This window comes from Carassius gibelio, chromosome A22, assembly GCF_023724105.1.
Source record: "Carassius gibelio isolate Cgi1373 ecotype wild population from Czech Republic chromosome A22, carGib1.2-hapl.c, whole genome shotgun sequence".
NCBI lineage: Eukaryota > Metazoa > Chordata > Actinopteri > Cypriniformes > Cyprinidae > Carassius > Carassius gibelio.
The window spans coordinates 5,604,698-5,622,392 of NC_068392.1; the positions used below are offsets into that span (position 1 = coordinate 5,604,698).

At 40.9% G+C, this 17,695-nt stretch overlaps 1 protein-coding gene and 1 long non-coding RNA gene across 24 annotated transcripts in view; both read right to left on the reverse strand.

Moving 5' to 3' along the window:
* Positions 1 to 17,695, reverse strand: part of LOC127942950 (protein shisa-5) — a 173,506-nt gene that overhangs the window by 4,484 nt on the left and 151,327 nt on the right. Inside the window, exon 7 of one of the 23 annotated variants that reach the window (XM_052539016.1) lies at positions 17,054 to 17,504. The exons of the other annotated variants lie outside the window; for them this stretch is intronic. The gene's annotated coding sequence lies outside the window, so the exon portion shown is untranslated. Of the gene's footprint in view, positions 1 to 17,053; positions 17,505 to 17,695 lie in introns of those variants that run through there. 23 annotated transcript variants of the gene reach the window in all.
* LOC127942965 (uncharacterized) lies at positions 1,156 to 5,057 on the reverse strand. The gene is made up of 3 exons (XR_008149506.1): positions 4,761 to 5,057; positions 4,447 to 4,609; positions 1,156 to 1,801 (listed from the first exon to the last, which is right to left on the reverse strand). It is a non-coding gene; the product is annotated as an uncharacterized LOC127942965 (long non-coding RNA).

A 17,695-nucleotide genomic window follows, 5' to 3' on the forward strand; every position in this document is an offset into this window, starting at 1 on the left:
ATTCTAATTTACTGAGATGCACCTATACTTGTGGATCATTGTGATGTTTTTATCAGCTGTTTGGACTCCTTTTGACAACACCCATTCACTGCAGAGGATTCGGCAGTGATAATATTTCTCCAAATCTTTTTGGATCAAGAAACAAACTTATCTACATCTTGAATGGCCTGAGGACAATTACATTTTCAGTTTTTGTTAAAGTATTTCATTACCACTTAAACACTTACGTCTGGGTTTTACACACGTTTGATAGATACAGCAGCCGGGGCAGCAGCAACAGCAGATGAAGAAAAAGATGATGAAGACCACAGCCCCTACTATTGATAAAGTAACGGCAATACTGGTTTTGCTGCTGGACAGATAAAAACATTAAGTTACAAGCATTAGAAAAAGCATCTTTTGTGTAAAAAGTATATTTGATCTATAATTGAATCTATAAATCTTATTTATATGAAAATGTTATTAATTAACATTTTATTTTTCGATTAATTTAATGAAACCACTATGGTTTCAATAAAACACACTGGTTAGTTTGCTTTGTGCTTAGATTAGATTATTAAAAACATAATATCATTATAAACCGTTATCAAATCAGGTTTCAAATCAGGGTCACTATTGCAAACATTGCCACAAAAAAAAAACGAAATTTTTTTTTTTAACTACTTTGATCAAGCCCCGTCTTGCCTTGGTCACCGCGTTAACGCACTCAAAAATGTAAAGGTTGCATCATACTACTTCTCTCCTCTGCCTAAGCTTTAAATTGACCAAAACAAAACTGCTTTTTAAAGTGTTTGTTCTGTAAGTGACAAAGTCGCTGTTAAAAGCGTAACATGCACCTACAGGGAGTAGGGTGCTTTTTGCAAACTACATTAACATTTCAGTGAAAAAATTACAACCTCAGAAGGAAACGTTGGGTAATGCAAGAAAATGGAAGGACAGAACCAGATGCAATGCTGGAAATGCAAGTAAATTTGAAGATATGGTTTGAGATTTACATCAACGATTAGACTAAGCTCAAAAACCGATATTAAAGGATTAATTCACCCAAAAATGAAAACTAATTTGTGTTTTACTCACCTATGAAGCATCTCAGGCAGTGGTGTGCTGTCAGTGCCAGCAGGGCCTTCTCTGCTTATCCTATAAAAACTAATAGGTTTTTAAAAAAAATTATTATTTAGGTATCATTTTATTGTGTAATGTCCACAAAATGACCTATGATTAGTTTCTTTGAGGTTGAACTGGAATATCCTACATAAAAAAAAAAGGAATGTGGCCAGCACATATAGACTGTAATAACCGGGCCAGTACTACAGATAATGCTTCCCTTTTGTTCAAAGTCATCGAATCAGATTTGTAATGAGCTTTAGTAACAGTATACAAACTTCATCATCACAGGAAGAAAAAGGCGGGAACCGGCGGACATTCAAATAAAAACTTTAATAACAAAATAAACACACAACAGTGTGACAGCCCCGTCACAGATGACGGCCGCGCACAAACAAAAACCAAACACAAAATAAAGCCCAGGCCTGGTCCTCTCTCGTACTTCACTGTCGTCGCTCCTATTTTATATCCTCCTGATCTCCTCCGTGGGACTCCAGACCGGTGAGTGTCGCAGGTGTCGCTCATTTCTAATCACTCCACCGGCCTCGCTCCATTCCCACGGCTCTCGGCCCAGCCCCACTCATCACATAGCCCAATTTGGCAACACTGCGTCCATCGTTTAGTTGGGAATTTCCAAGCCACTGTCATCGGCGACTCTACACCAGATCTTGCTGCGATCTGCCTTTTTCAAGGCGCTCTTTTGCAAACAAAAGAGGAATAACTGAAGGATAAACTACTTCAATTGAATACACTAACAATGGTTTTGTGCGCCATTTTAAAGAATATATCAATGAGTGGCCAACAGCTAGCACAACAACTTATTTGACCATGTTTATTTTTTTAATACGAGTAAAGGGACATTGAATGACAGACGCATTGACTTTATTTACAAGTGACAGGTGAGTGCTTTATTATTTGATGAGTATTGATTCATGCACATTGTTATGGAGGTGTTAGTGGTGATACTGTGGCGTGGTGTGTGGATGTCCAGCATTTGTACAGTTCTGCTGCTGTGAACACGTCGTCATTTTAGAGTGACGTGAATGTTCATAGTGAATCGTGTATTTGTGGATTACTCTTACTGATCCATGTAGGGATATCTTCTCTGAATTTAACCCAACCCCCATCTAGCCTACTGTTGAAATCGTTGATCAGCTGTCATTGTTGTTGAGAGCCTGTGTGCGGCATAATATGCAAATTAATATGCATATGGCATATTAGCTTTTACAGAGGTGTGTAAGATAGATGTGTAAGGGTATGTAGGTATGTAGGTTATCCTTACAGGATAACTTTTAATATTAATCAGACTGGATACGCTGCGTGTGCCTCAAATAAGGACTTACAGCAGCTACAAGTTTATGCACTATTATACATAATCGACACGAGTGCTTCAAAAAAGGACTTACAATGACTTAAAAAGATACATAACAGCTACAACTGTATATGCACTATTAGTGGCCATTCACATATCACGTATTTTTCACACTCTAGTTTGTTATTTCCAATGTAGGCACGCGCTCATAATGGAAGCGATCGTTTTTTTTCCAGAGCCATAAAGAGAGATATATACATATAGATATCTCTATATGGCGTTTTTTCCAGGCGCTTCCGCACTGCACCGAGTTAAAAACATCTCAACTTTTCAGAGCCGCAAGCGCACCGTGGGTCATGTGACAAGAACCAACCAATCAGCTTCATCCTTTCCCGTAACAACTTTGAAAGCTCAGACAAGATGAAGGAACAGCTGACCATAGCTATATATGGATTGCCATTTTGAAATACATTTAGAGCTACTGCTAGCGATTTTTAGTGCTGCAAACATAGACCGTAAAAGAAATGGACACAGCGACCCCATTGGAACTCAACTGAGACAATTGAAGCCCATTTTTTTTTGTTTTTTAGCACTTCCGTTTCTGACGCGCAGACTCAAACGAAGCTTGACGACGTCAGCAACCTGTCTGACAGATGTACATCTAGTAGCTGTGCGTGCAAACTGCCATCATTAATCTTGCAGAGACGGCGAGCTTGAGCGGGGAGTTCTTTGTCGTGAGTGAGCAGGAGTAAGTATTCTGATTAATTATTTTGTATAGTATTTTAAAATGTAACGCCAGTACGCCATATTAAGTTAATTGCCTGCGAGCTTCTCCACCTGTCTGTATGGTAATGTGACAGAGAGTCGAGTGGTTATGATGCAATCGTGAGCCAATTTTTACAAAAACTGTTTCTACGGGACATTAGAAGGTAATGGAGCCCTTTATACATTGTCGTTTATCTTTAGAAATAAATAATGGACAAACTGAGTCTTTAAACGCCTCAGATGTAAAGTTATTCGCTGTCAAAGTGACGCCAAAATGAATGGGAGTCAATGGGAATGCTAACGCAAGTGAAGTTCTGCTACAAGATGGCAGCACGCAGCCGACTTCAACTTCCGGTCGACTTCCTTGCCGCCTGGCTGCAAATCCATTTATCCTTTGCTGAAATTTCTGCGTCTTTATAGAGAGAGCAGGTCATGGTTGCTTAGCAACGGCAGACGCCTCAGGGGCGCAACTGCCCGATCACTTTGGAAAGAAGGAGAAAGCGGTTTTAGGCGCGATTGTGAACGGCCCCTTATACTTTACCGACACAAATTGATAGGTCAAACTGAGCAGCGCTGCTTATTTCCGATGCACCCCAAGCTTCCATCCTTAACAAACAGCCATGTATATTGGCTCTTCCAGTCTCTCCACTCACTACACAATTTCTTAATAAAACCAAAATTAATTAAACTGCCTTGTTTTCTTTTTGCCCTTGCTATGATGCTATAACTGCAAAATGAATTAAGGACTTTGCGCATGATAAATGGCCTCCAGCGTTTATTTTTTCTCTACGAATCTACTGCGTACTATCATAAGTGGAATTTGCAGCCCAGCGTCCCACCACCTTGATGCTCATTACAAGAATAGCATGTATAGTAATCTTTATTGAAGTAAATTAGGTTTTATTCGCCGTCATGCATGAATGAATAATATTTTTGCTATTTTACACTTAGTACTGCATCATGATCACATTACACAAGTGAAATTGCACTTCTAAATATTCACACTGTCAATATTTTTTGAGACCCCCCAAAATTTCAAATTTCTCGTTTTTGGGGGAGCCCATGTGTCATTAAGGGGAGCCGAGCTCCCCCTAGCTCCCCCGTAGTTCGCACTATGTATACACACACACACACACACACACACACACACACACACACACACATGTAATTTCTTATAAACCATTTTGGTTTGGAATTACGTGAGGGTGTATAAAAAGTAACTTTTGGGTCTCACGGACAATTGTATTAAGAAAGAAAATCCTTACATAGTGCACATATCTTGTATATCATCGGATAACTTCGAAGATGCAGAGGAGCAGCAGTATCTGTGATCGCAGCTTCCACAGCAGTGCTCCAAATACCTGCAGCTAATCGAAGACCTGTACACGTTATCCCTGGTGAAGTAGCTCTTACAGTCCTCTCATAAACCTAAAAGAACAACAGGGACCTTAAAACGTGAACATAGTTTAAAAAGTCCCGATAAATGAAGTGCTGTATAAATGATTTTTGTACTTGGCGCCATCGGTAAACCGCCCAAACGCATGTTTAAAGTGTTTCTTTGATTTTGTAATAAACTTACCGTCTGTTACCGTGAATAAACCCGCAGACAGGAGCAGAAGAACCGCTGAGGCGGACGCCATCGCGCTGCTCTTCCTCTTCAACTAACTTCTCTTGGTGTTCACACTGGGCGTCTAAATTTGGGCTGGGAAAGAAGAATCGATTCCAAGGCGATTCCAAATCGACTCTTGTTTATGATTTTTTTTTTTTTTACACAAACCGCGCCCATGTAGCCGATTTCATTTGTCAACAAGAAATAAAGTTCAAACTAAATAAATGGATCCAGTCGTGAAACAGAGTATGGTTTAGGGTAGGATGATTACTTCAGCATTGTGTAGGCAATCAGCAACTTACCCAACGAAATCTAGAATCGTGTGCATGAGTCTGTTCCTTAACAAAACGCTTTTAGAATTTAACAGGAATTTATGCTATAGTTTTATGATACTGGATTAAATATATGTATATCCCTATGTATCTACCCACATACATACGTGTATGTATACGTGTGTTTTCGCAATACGTATAATTCGATTCTTGGAATCGATTCTTTCGATTCCAGAAAAAGAATCAGGAATCGGAATCGAACAGTCCTAGTCTAAAGAACCATTCATACAGACGGTTGGTCTGGGTACGCCCCGGGAACACCCCGTCACGTGATCTGAATTTAGCCCGTGGGGGAAAACATTGCCTTGGCGATGATTGAAATACATTGGACAAACAATCCGAAGAGCTGCTGTGTCGTTATCTGTACCTCCAATACACTAACAAATTATGAATTGAAGTTTTACATCCTTATAAACATACAGAACCGGAAAGGAGAACAAAATGGCTACAATCAATAAGTTGAATAAGTTGTGAGGATGATCAAGGGAAGTTGTGGAATCCCAAGACTAAGCCTGTGTATGTGTGCAGTCGGTATTACATCATCATAGGCATGCTACGTTAACATTGTGTACATCAATAACGTTATCAAAACTGTGTAAGGTTGTTTCAGAAAGTGGTATGCATGTATAATTAGCCTTATCATTCCCTTCCCTTGAGCAAGGCACCGAACCCCCACCTGCTCCAAGTGTCTGTTCACAGTGTGTGTGTAAGAGCCAATTTTACGTTTCAATAATTTGTATGGTATTGTTTCTTGGAGTGTTGATTTCAAGCATAAACCGAATATATCATATTTGTATCTTTCTTTCTGAGGTAGTTCTGTTTTTTCCTGTATTTATTTTATATATATTTATATATATATTTCAGTACTGTTTCCTATGTTTTCTGATGTACAGGCTAATTTCTGTTCTGTTTCTTTAATGGTTACGCCCACTTGGGCGGAAGATCGAACTGGGTAGTTGTTCGTGTATAGGAAATAAGGGAGAAACAGTTTTCTTACCGTTCTCGTCTGTCATTAAAAAATAACTCTTGTTTAAACGTTCAAGGTAACAGCAGTTAAAGGTTTAACAGGTGAAACCATAGGAAAGGCTACAGGAGCCATCTGGATTTTGTATAGTTTTGTAATTTTGTGTTTGGATTAAACTTTTTTGATTGACTTCTGTGACGAGTAAGAAGCTTTTTTCCTGTTCCAGTGAAGTTAACATAGGACTTTGCACCTACATTTAAAGTAAGAAAACTTCTCTTTTTCGTTTGAAGCGAGCTATATTTTTGTTTTTAACGAGAAGATTATCGAGTGATTAACGCAACATCAAAGACCATAACGTTACTTGGATATTAACGGACTATCGCGGGAGTCTTGGCTGAGATTCTCCGATGCCATTTGGATTACATACACTACGGATTTTGCTGATCGGACTTTTAGTGAGCTTTCACAACTTTTTCGGACGTTTTGGGGATATTATTGGACTTTGAATATTGCTGAACTTTGCAGCGTCATGGTCCCGCCATGTTTGCGTTTCCACACAGCATCGCAAGAGGGCGATCTCATCTGCTTTCGTGATGAACGCAATGCGCGCTTTGAACACGAACATTGATTACTATGGAAACAGAGGAATTGAACGCGGCCTCTAAAAGAGTGCCGAAGATGACTGTTAAAGCACAAGAGGAACGGCTTCATCACTTGTTGGGAACTAGAAGAGCCAAGCTGGGACATTTAACAAGGCAAATGAGAGAAATTGAAGCTTTGCTTGAGGACTCTGGTAATGTTGACACTGTGTATGATTGCATAAATGGTGAGTTTGCACAGTCCTTTGTGGCATTCCAAGACATTAATTATGCAACCAGAGAATTTATGTCAGATGATGAGGCATATTTAGATCAGTTACACTGGTTCGAATCGAAGTCTCAAGCAGTTAAGCACTTTGTAGACAAGGTTAAAGACTGGGTTGAAAAAGTAAAACTCCAATCCAAGGAGGCAGAGCAATGTGATGCAGAGGTTGAATGTAATGACAGTGCCTCAATGGTTATCTCTTCTTCACAACTGCCTCTCTTTCCAAAAAAATCTCGTAGTCAGGTGGCTTCAGGTGTTTCATCTACAGCTTCTTCTAGACTGAAAATTGAAACTGAAAGGGCAGAGCTGTTGACACGAGCTAATGCGTTATTACAGAAACAAGAGCTTGAGAGAGAGGAAACTGAACTCAAAGCAAAGAGGGAAAATTTAGAGCTCCAAACTGCTATTGCTGCGGCTGAAGCCAAACTTCAGGTTTTGTCCATGTATGAACCAGCTCGTAGTGTTTCTGATGCATCTGGTAATGCAGCTAGGGCTGCCACTATTGCAGAAACCCTTAAAGCTACACCTAATCAAGTAGTACGGCCAAAAACATTTTCTCGTGAGCTAGCACCTGATACTGATGCAGTTCCAAGAGACAGTGATGTGCATCATGATTTTGCTAAATCACAACCAACAAGGTCAGATGTGAGAATTCCTTCACATGTTGATACAGGAAGCTTGTTCAACATAATGCAACATCAAAATGACATTGCTGAGATTTTCATAAAACAGCAGTCTTTATCTACTCTTCCACCTATGGATATTCCAGTGTTTAGTGGAGACCCGCTGGATTTCACATTCTTTATTCGAGCCTTTGAACATGGAGTAGAGAGTAAGACAACAAATAACAAAGACAGATTGTACTTCTTAGAACAGTTCACCAAGGGGCAACCAAAGGTTCTGGTACGCAGCTGTCAACACATGCCTTCTGAAAGGGGCTACAAAGAGGCTAAAAGACTACTCTACCAACATTTTGGCAATGAGTACACAATCGCCACTGCCTATACAGAAAAGGCACTGAACTGGCCAGCTTTAAGGCCTGAGGATAATAAAGCCTTAAATGAGTTTGCTCTTTTCCTTACTGGTTGTTGCAACACCATTGACAGTGTGGAATATGTTGAGGAAATGGACAGTCCAAGCAACATGCGTGCAATTGTATCCAAGCTTCCTTTCAAACTGAGAGAAAAATGGAGAGCAGTTGCCTGTGAGCTTCAAGAAAGGACTGGCTTGAGAGCAAGATTCTGTGACTTGGTTAGTTTTGTAGACAAGCAGGCAAAGATTGTTTCGCATCCACTGTTTGGCAATATTCAGGATAACACGATGGCAAAAGACAATCTCAAATTCAAAACAAACAGATCAAGTAACTTGCAAGTGAAAGAAAGGAAAACCACATTTGCAACAAGTGTGACACCTGTTCCAGAACCCAAAAAACAAAGAACAAAGGAAAAAGATCTAGCAAAAGCAAGCCATGAAACCCTCTGCTTATGCTGTAATAAAAACCATGGATTGGACGTTGCAGCATTCTGAAGCATAAGCCACACAATGAAAAACTTGACTTTCTGAAATCTAAAGGCTTGTGCTATGGTTGTTTATTACCAGGTCACATGAGTAAAGGTTGTGTGCAAAGACTAACTTGTCAAAAATGCTCATTAAAGCATCCAACCATTCTTCATCTCCCAGACAGGAAGCCAGTGCTTCCAAAATCTCAAGATGGAAACAGCTCCTTAACTGTCACTGACACTATCATCAGCGAAACTTGTGGCTGCACTGGGGCTGGTCATTTGGTGTGCTCTTTAGCCATAGTACCAGTTAGAGTTAAGTCCAAAAAAAGCAATCAGGAAGTTTTGACTTACGCCTTCTTGGACCCAGGAAGTTCTGCGACATTTTGTACAGAACAGCTAATGAAGGAATTAAAGCTAACTGGCAGGAAAACAAACATCCTACTGCTTACTATGGGACAGGAAAGGTCTGTTAGTACACATGTTTGCACCGAACTGGAAATAAGTGGACTGAACGAGAATAATTTTGTGGATCTCCCTCAGGTGTTCTCTCAAAAAGAGATTCCAGTTAAAGGAGAAAACATTCCGCAACAGAAGGATGTTCAGAAATGGAAATATCTTGAAGAGGTGCATCTTCCTCAGATCGATGCCGGTATTGGCTTACTAATCGGAACAAATGTACCTAAGATTCTTGAGCCATGGAAGGTCATCAACAGTAGAGGAGATGGGCCTTATGCTGTCAAGACCATCCTGGGCTGGATTGTAAATGGACCTTTGGAGAGAGAGAACATCCAAACTAACAGAAACACAGGATGGACACAGGTGATGGCAAACAGGATTTCAGTGGTAACTTTGGAGAACCTAATCCAACAGCAAATGAGGTATGATTTTCCTGAATGTGAACAAGCTGAAAATTTGGAAATGTCCATTGAGGATAGACAGTTTATGAAGTCTGTATCACAGTCCATAGAGCTTGTAGATGGGCATTACTGCATTGACCTTCCTTTGAAAAAAAAGGATGTAATGTTTCCCAACAACTATGTTGTAGCTTCTCTGCGTTCACAATTTCTAAAAAGAAAATTCAAAAGAAATTCAGCTTTCTACATGGACTATTGTAGTTTCATGGAGGACATGCTACTCAAAGGTCATGCTGAGAAAATCCCTGCAAGTGAAATTGAAGGAACCCTTGGCAGAATCTGGTACATCCCACACCACGGGGTATATCACCCACAAAAACACAAACTTTGAGTGGTGTTTGACTGCGCAGCTACCTACCAAGGAAAATCACTCAACTCGCAACTGTTGCAAAGACCCAACTTGAATAATTCTCTTCAGGGGTTACTTTGACTGTAAGTGACCTTGAAAAAGCTGAGGAAGAGATCATTCGCTACAGCCAAACAATCATGTTTCCAGAGGAAATCAAAGCCCTCCAGCAAGGTAAAACTGTAAAACACAGCAGCGCTCTCTACAAGTTGTCACCAGTTTTGCAAGACAAAATTCTAAGAGTAGGTGGCAGACTAAGCAGGTCATCTATGCCTGAGGAGGCCAAGCATCCTGCTATTTTAGCAAAGGACCATCCTGTTTCACATCTGATCTTAAGATCAATTCATGCAGATGTGGGTCACAGCGGCCGTAATCACATGTTGTCAAAGTTACGGGAAAAATACTGGATTCCAAAAGCACAAACGGCCATCAGAAAAATCCTATCTCAATGCACCATTTGTAAACGCCAGCGCGGCACTACAGGCAAACAATTCATGGCTGACCTTCCCCGTGACAGGCTTTTGCCAGATGAACCCCCATTCACAAATGTAGGCATTGATTATTTTGGCCCATTTGAAATCAAAAGAGGAAGGACATTGATTAAAAGTTATGGGGTAATCTTTACTTGCCTGACGTTAAGAGCTGTTCACATTGAGGTCGCCAGCTCTTTGGATACAGACTCGTGCATTCATGCACTAAGGAGATTTGTTTCTAGAAGGGGTCAGGTTAAAACAATCAGGTCTGACAATGGGACAAATTTCATTGGGGCAGAAAGGGAGTTGCAAAAGGCCATACAAAGTTTAAATAATGACAGGATTCAAACCACAATGCTTGCAAAAGGTGTACAGTGGATTTTCAATGCTCCAACTGCATCCCACCATGGAGGAGTGTGGGAACGTCAAATACGGACTGTCAGAAAAATTCTCAACTCCATTGTAAAACAGCAGTCTCTTGATGAAGAAAGTCTTCAAACGCTCTTATGTGAGGTGGAAGCAATAATCAATAGTCGTCCCATCACTAAGGTGTCCAATGACCCAAACGATTTGGAGGCCCTTACTCCAAATCATTTGCTGCTGTTGAAAGTAAAGCCGTCCATGTCTCCTGGGGTTTTTGACAAAGCAGACCTGTATTCCAGACGTAGGTGGCGCCAAGTTCAGTATATGGCTGACATATTTTGGAAGCGCTGGATCAAAGAATACTTACCAGACCTGCAAGAAAGACAAAAGTGGCAAAGCCTAGTACAAAATCTCAAGCCTGGGGACGTTGTATTGGTTGCTGATGATTCCGCACCACGAAACTCTTGGGTAATGGGACGTGTACTACAAACATTCACAGACATCAAAGGTCTTGTGCGGCAGGCCCGAGTGAAAACAAGCACAAACATTCTTTTACGTCCTGTTACTAAGCTTTGTTTACTCTTAGAGGCAGATTTATAGTCTCCTATCTGTTATGGGTTTATCACCTAAATTCAAGTTAGCATCTTATTGAGAAAAAATTCGGAAATTCAGTTGAAACTATTTGGTATCTTTCTTTTATGTAATTTGTTTGGCTCTTTAGTATAAATAGGTTGTTAATTGTTTCGTTGAACACAAAGACAATTAGGGGCTGGTGTGTAAGAGCCAATTTTACGTTTCAATAATTTGTATGGTATTGTTTCTTGGAGTGTTGATTTCAAGCATAAACCGAATATATCATATTTGTATCTTTCTTTCTGAGGTAGTTCTGTTTTGTCCTGTATTTATTTTATATATATTTATATATATATTTCAGTACTGTTTCGTATGTTTTCTGATGTACAGGCTAATTTCTGTTCTGTTTCTTTAATGGTTACGCCCACTTGGGCGGAAGATCGAACTGGGTAGTTGTTCGTGTATAGGAAATAAGGGAGAAATAGTTTTCTTACCGTTTTCGTCTGTCATTAAAAAATAACTCTTGTTTAAACGTTCAAGGTAACAGCAGTTAAAGGTTTAACAGGTGAAACCATAGGAAAGGCTACAGGAGCCATCTGGATTTTGTATAGTTTTGTAATTTTGTGTTTGGATTAAACTTTTTTGATTGACTTCTGTGACGAGTAAGAAGCTTTTTTCCTGTTCCAGTGAAGTTAACATAGGACTTTGCACCTACAGTGTGTGTGTGTGTGTGTGTGTGTGTGCACAATTTAAATTTACCATACATTGAGTGCAGGTGTTTTTACATCACTTTATTTCTGAAAGACACCGACTTCGGGACTTCAGAAAAATTGATGTCATTTTAATCTTGTATGTAATGTCTGTTTTTTTTTTTTTTTTTTTTTTTTGAAGCTGTTGTGTGTGGAGCTGTTCCTGCTGGCAGACAATGAGTTTGCATCAGTTTTCATACATATACCGCGTTATAAATAAATTAAATTCATGTTATTGTGATATAATTAAATAAAAATACCTATGCATAAAATATAATACATATCTGTACATAGTAAATGCAAGCATGTTCTAGTACTCCCCAAAATAATATAATATTTTGTAATAATATAATTATAAGCCTGAATATATTATGTCTAATATATAAATGTAAATTAATATATAGTTACAAGTCTGAATGTATATTTGAATATAAATTTGTAAATTTGAACATATAGACATACATCTGAACATATAAATATAAATTATGAATATATAGCAGTAAATATTAATATATATTAATAAGTCTGAATATATAGAAGTAAATCTGAATAAATAAATGTAAATTGTAAACATAAAAAAATGAATCTGAATATAAAGTCATAAGTCTGAATAAAAGGAAATGAATCTGAAAATATGTATAAATCCTGAATATATAAATGCAATTATGCAGATAATTAATAACTATATTCAGTAGCTTCTCCTATTTTTCTTAGTGATGTATAGTGCCAGTTTATCAGGTGACGATTTTGTTCTTTTTTACTCTTCGGATGGAAACGTTGCTTGTTCGAAAATGTTTTGGGCGATATTCCAATTTTGCACATAAGTTATATTCACAACTTTGGATGGTAACCCGTCATCACCAACAGTAGAAATACAACAAATTTCAAGACCATGTGAAGATAGGATGAATTCAAGAGAACGGAGTTTATAACGTGAACATAGATTAAAATGCTGTATAAATGATTTTTGTACTTGGCACCAACTACAACCCCTTCTGAGAGGTCCTGATGACCTCTTCAATGGACGTGTATGAAATCAATGCGCTGTTCTGTAACAAAGCTTTTTTTTTTTTTTTTTTGAAACCCCAATAACATTTTGAGGTAATGTCTGAGATGTTTTTTTATGAAATACAATTTGAAAAGTAGTCCGATTTAAATTATAATTACACAGATTTGGATTCCAATTCCATTGGCTTATTACAGGGCCTAATGTTAACCCAACTGATGGAAATTAATAATAACTGAACTTGATACAGTTTTGTTGCAAAGCACAATATTATGGTGAAATTAGATCATGTGTTTTATTTAGTTAAAACCGAATTGTTGTTGTATAAACATAGCAAAAAGGCTAACAAACACAGGGCTTTTGTAGAGAGCCTGAATAGCTCTGTGGACCAAACTTGGCTCCTCCAGAGTGGGGTCACCAGAGGACTCTGTCCTTGTCTTCCCTGACTCATCTGATGACCTGAGGGATCAGAGCAATTGGGGTAAAAGTGTAAGTTGTGGGCCAGGGCATCTGAGTCCTTTGAAAAATAGGTTGGGCAATGAGAGTTGCCTTCTGAGGTGAAGAGGTCGACCTCTGCCAACCCGAAAATCTCCCATATTCTGGGAACTGTCTGGGGGGACATTGCTCCAGGATAGCATGTCTGCTCCCAGATTCGTTCTGCCAGGTACATGTGTTGCATTGAGCTATCACAGCCTGGGTAATGCCCATTCCAAGAGGTGCTTTGCCAGTGCACAGAGGTAGTTGGACGAAAGGCCGCCTTGTTGATTTATGTAGGACACCACTGTCATGCTATCCAATTGGACTAGGACGTGGCAGCCCTTGGAATGCCTGAAAGGAGTGAAGGGCTCATTCCACTGCAAACATCTCGAGGCAGTTGATGTGTAGATGGCTCTCCTCGTGTGACCACGAGCTGAAGGCTGGTCTGCCCTCGCACAAAGTGCCCTAAAACAAAAAACATGGACGCATCTGTCGAGAGCACAGTCCTTCTGGAAACCTCCTGTAGTGGTATTCCAAAACTGAACCAAACAGGGTTCATCCAAGGTATCAAGTCTGCCAAAAAGGCCTGATTGACCTTGATGCGAAAGCAGCAGTGCCGCCAAGTGTGAGGTGGGACCCGGAGTTTCTGGGGATGTGGAATGCATCAGCACTAGCATCCTCTGGAAGAACTTCAGAGGGAAACAGGCTTTGTTTCTGGCGGAAGCTGCGACCTGCTGAATTACCAGGGCACGCTCTGGTGAGACTACAGCCCTCATACGGACTGAGTCGAAGACTGCCCCCAGGAACATGATACGTTGACTGGGGAGCAGTAAGCTCTTGGCAAAATTGACCCTGAGTCCTAGGCACTCTAAGTGGCTGAGGAGCACGGATCTGTGATGGTCTAGCTTGGTCCGCGACTGGGCCAGAATGAGCCAGTCATCGAGATAATTAAGAACACAGATTCCCATCTGCCTCAGAGAGGAAAGCACTGTGTCATGCACTTCATGGAAGTGCGAGGTGCTAGAGACAGCCCGAAGGGAAGGACTGTATATTGGTAAGCTATGCCCTCAAACACAAATATCAAGAATTGTCTGTGATGGGGGCTATCTGGATGTGAAAGTAAGCATCTTTCAGATCCAGTGAGAAGAACCAGTCCTCAGGGCAAATCTGTGTAAGGATCTGTTTTAATGTTTACATACTGAATGTCCGTCTCATGAGGAAGAGGTTCAAGAATCTGAGGTCCAAGATGGGTCTGAGACCGCCATCTTTCTTGAGGATGAGGAAATAATGGTTGTAGAACCCCAATCCGCTTTCTGAGGGGGGAACTATTTCTATGGTTCCCTTCCCTAGCAGAGTCATCACGTCGGCGCGGAGGACCTGAGTGTCGTCCAGTTATACCAAAGTGAGAATCAACCCGTGGAAACGAGGGGGTCTCCGGGTGAACTGCAGTGAGTGGCGGTGGGACTTTGCTCCTTCCTCTTTTTTTCCCAAAGGATCAGGAAGATTTTGGAGGGGTCGAGTCCAGCACAATCCTTGGCCGGGACCTTGACATCTTTGGAAGGTAGCGTTCTTAGCGGGGCGAGCTCGCCGATGCTGCTCCTTAGGGGGTGCTGCCTGGGAGGTAGAAGGGGCAGGCTTGCTCTGATGCAGAGTCAGCGCAGTCCTGGGCAGAGGCTGATCTGGAGTGTTTGGGAAGGAAGTTTCACATGGCCTGGGATGACTTCTGTGCTGCAGTGAAACGCTCAGTGAACCCATCTACAGTAGGGCCGAAGAGACCGGTTGGAGAGACTGGGGCATTGAAAGTGAAAGTGACGTGACATTCAGCCAAGTATGGTGACCCATACTCAGAATTTGTGCTCTGCATTTAACCCATCCAAAGTGCACACACACACACACACTGTGAACACGCACCACAGCAGTGGGCAGCCATTTATGCTGCGGCGCCCGGGGAGCAGTTGGGGGTTCAGTGCCTTGCTCAAGGGCACATAAGTCATGGTTTTGCCGGCCCAAGAGTCGAACCAACAACCCTAGGTCAAACTCTCTAACCACTAGGCAACGACTTCCCCAGAAGTTGAGAAAGGCCACTTCATCTTTCTCCTTGATCTCCATCAAGTTGAGCCAGAGCTGGCACTCTAGCACAATCAAGTTGTCCATGGATCGTTCGATGGCCAGGTCTGTGGCTTTTGTGGCGTGCAGGGCCAAATCCGTGGTGATGCGGAGGTTGCGAAAGGCAGGTGTGTCAGAACCAGACTTGTCTCATATTGAGAGGATGTGGAAAAGCTTGGCGTCCATCCCAGCTCAGCTCTCTCATTGGAGAGGGTGATGCACGCGGGTACTGAGCAGGCGTGGGCTCACCCAAGTCCGGGCACTGAGCCCCTCTACCCCACTGTCTCTTCCTAGCTGGCTCACTGAAGCAGGAAAAACGGGAGGGCGTGAGGGGTGGGACCGCTTTCATTGAAGAAAGCAATCCATGAGCGCAGAGAGGCAAGACTCATGCTCATTTTGGCAGGATTTTGGCGCACTGCATCGCCACAGGCTCACGCAGCTTTGCCGCACGGTCATTGGTTCAAAAAGTTTTCCAGTTTGAACCAATGGCAGTGCAGTTTCACTGCAGTATTGAAAAAGTCTTCAGCATTGAGGGAAATTAAGCTTTTCCTCATATGCAGTATGAGTGAAGTATCCAAAGGCAACTTAAGAGTTATACCCACCAATTAACCCTTCCATTAAAAGCTGCATACCTTTATCTTTAGCTAATTTCTTCTCTTCTTCTTTTCCTTTTTTTTCTAAATTGGGCACCTCATCGCTTTGACCTTTTCCTTTCCATCTCTGTGTTTATTTGGCACTGGACAATTAACAGATTTCCTGTGAAACACGGTCACGATCAGAAGTCAAGTCTAAACCAATTTGCCTGAAGCCGAGTTCAGACTGCACAATTTTCAAAGTAGTCGGGTCACTGTTCTTTTCACACCGCATAACTATCTTGGCAAGCATTGGTCCAAATATTTAACATGCCAAATATCTCACGGCCGTCTGAGAATTGTCGGCAATTCACTGCGTGATTGTCACTTACGTGAACGAGCACCGATTTGCCTGTGATTTTGGCCATTTGTCGGCAATTTCTCAAAACCTGTCGGTGTGCCAAAATCAGGGCTAAAATTGCGGTCTGAACTCAGCTTAAGTGACCACATAATGATTTTGTATAACCTATTTTTATTAGCCATTTCATGCAATTCAGAAAAACTGAAATGTGCAGGAACTGTAGGCCTGTATTAATAATATTATGAATGAAATGTACATTATTTGGAATGGTGGAGGTGTGACTGACTTTAGGCCACTAATTCCATTTGACTATTGCTCTATACAGTGGACCACAGGTTCTATGTATACGTTCTTTGTGGAACCATTAATGCCAGTGAAGAACCTTTATCTTTAAGAGTATGTCCAAAATATACAATAAAAACAGTCTTAAGATGGTGCAAGAATGTTTTCTCACACGGAGAGCTGTTCAGTTTAAGATTTCTGCTATTTATTCGCCGTAAGTCTGAAGTTGGCCCGTGACTGGTTGATTTATTTGGTAGAATAATGTTCAAAATCTACGATAAAATTGTACAAAGGATTGTTTTCACATTTAGATAAGATGCATTAACTTTTGACCATTAAACAATTCGTTTTATGATGCCATTTATTGACCATTAAACAAAAGGCAATACAACAAAAGGTGTCAAACCACACTGAGAGCAAATCTGGTTAAAATTAAAGAGAAACTAACAAGCAGTGGGTAATGACTGGAGTAAAAAAAAATTGAAAGCAAGTTTAAGCTAAATTGAAGCAACAATACTTTTATTCTCAACACAATCTTTTTTTGTAGAAGAAGCACGGGAATGTGAAACCCTCCACAATCCAGAGTTGATAAGTGGCCATTTGTGTGTGTGTGGGTGTGTGTGTTTGTGTGGGTGTGTGTGTGTGTGTGTGTGTGGTGCGGTGGGGTGGTGTTTAACTGGTCTCTGGTGAATCCACATAATCAGGGTTGTGTGGTGGTTGAGGTGAGGTGTGGTCTGTGGGAAGCGCTGGTTGAAGCTGTGCTTGTAGAGCGTACATGATCTGATCTTCATCATGTGCAGCCTGACTGAAGAGAGCAGAAAACTGACCTGCTGGAAAACGATAATCAGTTGTTCAGTAATTAAAAATAGGATTGATTCCCCCCCACCCCCCTTTATTTCTCATGTAATGTAAAGTTTCTTTTTTTGTTGTTGTGTGCGTCAGTCATGCCATCTCACCCACTGTCACCACAATCATATTCTCAAAAACTAACACATGGCTCCGTAATGATTTATTCTTGGCA